At 34.5% G+C, this 3,996-nt stretch overlaps 1 non-coding gene across 1 annotated transcript; it reads left to right on the top strand.

The window, feature by feature from the left end:
* Positions 1–2,028: 2,028 nt before the first annotated feature.
* LOC126023253 (U1 spliceosomal RNA) lies at positions 2,029–2,192 on the top strand. The gene has a single exon (XR_007500445.1). It is a non-coding gene; the product is annotated as a U1 spliceosomal RNA (small nuclear RNA).
* Positions 2,193–3,996: the final 1,804 nt, after the last annotated feature.

The following is a 3,996-nucleotide window of genomic DNA, read 5'->3' as shown; positions in this document are numbered from 1 at the left end:
CATTTTTTAAATTACAGGGACTCAGTTTTTATTATCACTTGAAATCTCTCTTTATACAGATTTATACAAGGTTTTATAGCTATGAAATTTTATCACTTTTAGTAAATAACTTTATTGCTTATGTTCTTACATTACAAATGCTTAATACTTTCCAAATTTATGTACTTTATAATATGACAAAAATGTATGTATCACTTATTATATTTCATATATTTGTAAGTCTTATTTTATAACTAATAGTATAAAACTCATGATAAAATAAAATATATTATTTTATTTGATGATGAAATAAAATATATCAGGAAGAATTACAAAATAATTTATGCAACATAGGTAAGAATATACTAGTTACAGTACAGTGTATGTGCAAGGAAGCAGAAATGTGGCTTGAGTTAACTGGAAATGTTTATGAAGAATAAAAAATTGAATAGATAAATCGGTAACTGAGGCTATCTAGTCTTAATGATAGATGTTGATTTGGAGAATATTAAATCACCATTAAATTTAAGAAAATCAGATCAGCAAGTTCAAATCATGTTAGCAAACTGAAATAGGCTTAGCTCACCATTTGAAGCTAAGATCTTAAAATGTCACTTTGCAAAATAAGTGCTCACATAAACAAATAACTTAGTCATTGCTCCCCAGAGATGTTCACCCGAGAGATTATTTGTGGGAAAATGATAAAGTGGCTGCCTAATCTTCATGATTCCTTATTGTCTTTCTAAAAGCAAAAACATTGTGTTTTCCCAGAATACTTGATATTGTACATTTTCACAATAATGAAAAATGTTGAATGAAAAGATGCTAACATTCTTACCGAGTCATCCTTCTGCTTTTTAGAAAATCTTATTTCTTAATTATTTAAAGAACATTGGCCTTAGGCCCGGAGAGATAGCACAGCGGCGTTTGCCTTGCAAGCAGCCGATCCAGGACCAAAGGTGGTTGGTTCAGATCCTGGTGTCCCATATGGTCCCCCGTGCCTGCCAGGAGCTATTTTTGAGCAGATAGCCAGGAGTAACCCCTGAGCAACGCCGGGTGTGGCCCAAAAACAAAAACAAAACAAAACAAAACAAAAAAAAAGAACATTGGCCTTATGTCCTGGTAAGGCTTGGTTTAGTATCATTTAACTCATTGTCTCACTGTAAATATTTTAGATCATTCTTTAATTCTCAAAGTGGCTGGTTCTGGAAAAGAAACTATATGGTAAAAGCACTCAGAGTTATTTACTCCTGTCTCTGTTATTATGGTTTATTTGTTAACTAAATCATTTTTTATCCTGCTCCTTGTATTCAAATCTCTAGCCATTATCATCCATTCTTGACTTCTGTCTTCTCTGTACCTCATACTCAAATCATAATCTTGCTAACATATAGCCTGAATTCCAGAATATTACATTCATCTACCTGGTAAATATTCCTACAAGAGTCCAGAATGATGACAAATTCAATCAATTCAAAAATACATTTTCTTTCTTAACCCATTCCTCCTGTTATATTCCCTTGTGACCATTGCCGAAACCAGAATAATTTACCCCAAATCTCAGGCATCATTTTAGCTAGGTTTTCTGCTGCTTTTGTTACATAATCAACCAGTAATCTCAATTCTGCCATAACTGATTAGTTTTTCAATACATTGCTTTATTTTATAGATAGACTGATATAACAGAAAGAATATGGCTCAGAGACATGACCATAAACATATATTTTACCACTAAGAAATTTCTAAAGGACTTAATTACTCCAGTTTTCTATTTTATCCAAATAGGATAATAACTACAGGATAGTTTTAATGTTTGTATAATACACTATTAATGAAATCTCTTTTTTTGTCCTGACTTCTATTTACTTAGTGAAGATTAACTCTTGACTTTTATCACTAATAGTTATTAATTCAAGACACTACATTCTCATAACTATGATCCCATCACCACAGCCACTTCCTATCCAACACACCTTGATTCTAATTTTTTCACTCATATAACACATTTCTACTTTATTTATATAAGCATATTTTAAAACTATTAATGTAATACTTACCTGACAGGGGCGATTCCATGATTAGAAAGGTGGTTTCCCCAGGGTGAGGTTTGCCGATTGCACTCCGGACATGCTGGCCCCTGTGATTTCCCCAAATGTGGGAAACTTGACTCCACAATTTGTGATAGTGGAAGACTGCATGCATGCTCTCTCTTGATTGAAAAAAATTAATGTATATGGCTTAATTCTTTCCCACCAGCTACCCACCATATTCCTTGTCAAACCCAAGGGCCTCAGACTTATGCTAAATCATACTTTCTATTTCCATCTCATCATGTAGGATATTTCCTTACTTCTGCTTAACAAAAGGGATTTCAGGCTTGAGTAACCAACCATAAGCATCTTGAGAAAGCTTTTAGAGCCAGGAAGAGAATATGTTGATGGGTTTTCCTACCTTGTATTAGGATTTAATCCCTGGAAACCACATATTTCCCCTGAGATTGCTTGAGGGTATCCTTGAGCACAGAGTCAGGAGTAAGTTCTGAGCAGCCAGGTGTGGTTTTATGTGACATAAGAGACCAGAAGAAAAAATATGATGAAATCCATTTAAACTGATACCTAGGATATATCCGGGAGGTTTTTAGTATAGTAAATCTCATATTAAATGTTCTGTGCATTTGAAGTTCAGTTCAACCAGTTTCATTCCACTTCTGTATCCACACACAGCACCTCAATAGGAGTTCCTGCTGTAGAAACCTTAATTTCAGAAACCTCGTTTTTGTATTATATGAAGCTCCAAAAGCCTTTGTTCAGCTAAGTTTTGGCCTTGCTTCATTTTTAACTCCTGTTATTTGCTTTTAGATTGGTGTGGGGGCCACACAGAGTAACTTCCTCCAGGTTTTTTGTTTGGGGGCTGCTTCTGTGGTGCTTTAAGGAAGAATGCAGTGGTGGGGCTCAAATATGGGCCTCCTATATGCAAAGTATTAAACCCTTTCTTTCCAATCTCTTTTTACAACTTTTATAATTCACTATTTGTGTGTGGTGGGGTGGAAACTAACGTGTGGAGACCTTGACATTATTAATTTGACACATAAAGAAATTATTTGACATTAATTTTATGCAGATTTTTTTAACCAGAAAGCTAAATGGTTTGAACAAATAAAAATCTATTTGCATCTTTCAGGTCTATTTAATTCTATACCCAGTGAAGTGGGTTTTTAGTGAGTTTGGTTGGTTTGGATAAAAACTTTCCTATAATTAGGCAAAGCAAGGTAAGCAAAATAATTAATATTTACAAAAGAGGGGGCCAGAGCAATAGCACAGCAGGAGTGTTTGCCTTGCTATGTGGCCTACCAAGGTTCCAAATCCAGCATCCCATATTGTCCCCGAGCCTGCCTGGAGTAATTTCTGAGTGCAGTCAAGAGTAACCCCTGAGCATCTCTGAGTGTAGACCAGAAACACACACACACACACACACACATACACACACACACACACACACACACACACACAAAGAAATATATCTTTTAATATATCTTTTCAGAATGGCCAGTTTCAACAATACATGGGATTAGCCTGTTTATTTCCTCCTCACATTGAGTGGTTTGGTAGTTTTATAATATTTGGAGGGGGAACACTAAGCAATATTTATATTTTATAATATTTCTGTTTAGTGAGCTAATCACCTACTTAAGGCAGGAGTTTAAGAAAGCTGTAAGAAGATGGTCAAAATAAGAGACTAGATAAAAAGACAAATAAGATCTGGAGATTTAATGAATGTGATGTCTGTACCCAATGCAGTCTGTATGTTGTGAGAGTTATTTCAGGAGTTCATGTCACAAGCAATGTTTTCCCCCTACTCTCTTTCTCTTTTTTTGAATTTCCCTAGTTAAGAAGCTGGATTCTAGAGGGGTAACATTTCTTAATTATGATAGTCATCAATTTACACTCAATGTAGGCAACCTTGTAAATCAATTTCTTAGAAAAATTGAAACTAAAAAAAATCTATTTTACTTATTGT

Source organism: Suncus etruscus, chromosome 11 (genome assembly GCF_024139225.1).
Source record: "Suncus etruscus isolate mSunEtr1 chromosome 11, mSunEtr1.pri.cur, whole genome shotgun sequence".
Taxonomy (NCBI): domain Eukaryota; kingdom Metazoa; phylum Chordata; class Mammalia; order Eulipotyphla; family Soricidae; genus Suncus; species Suncus etruscus.
The sequence above is the reverse complement of the archived record's forward strand: the minus strand, read 5'-3'. Positions and strand labels throughout refer to the sequence as shown.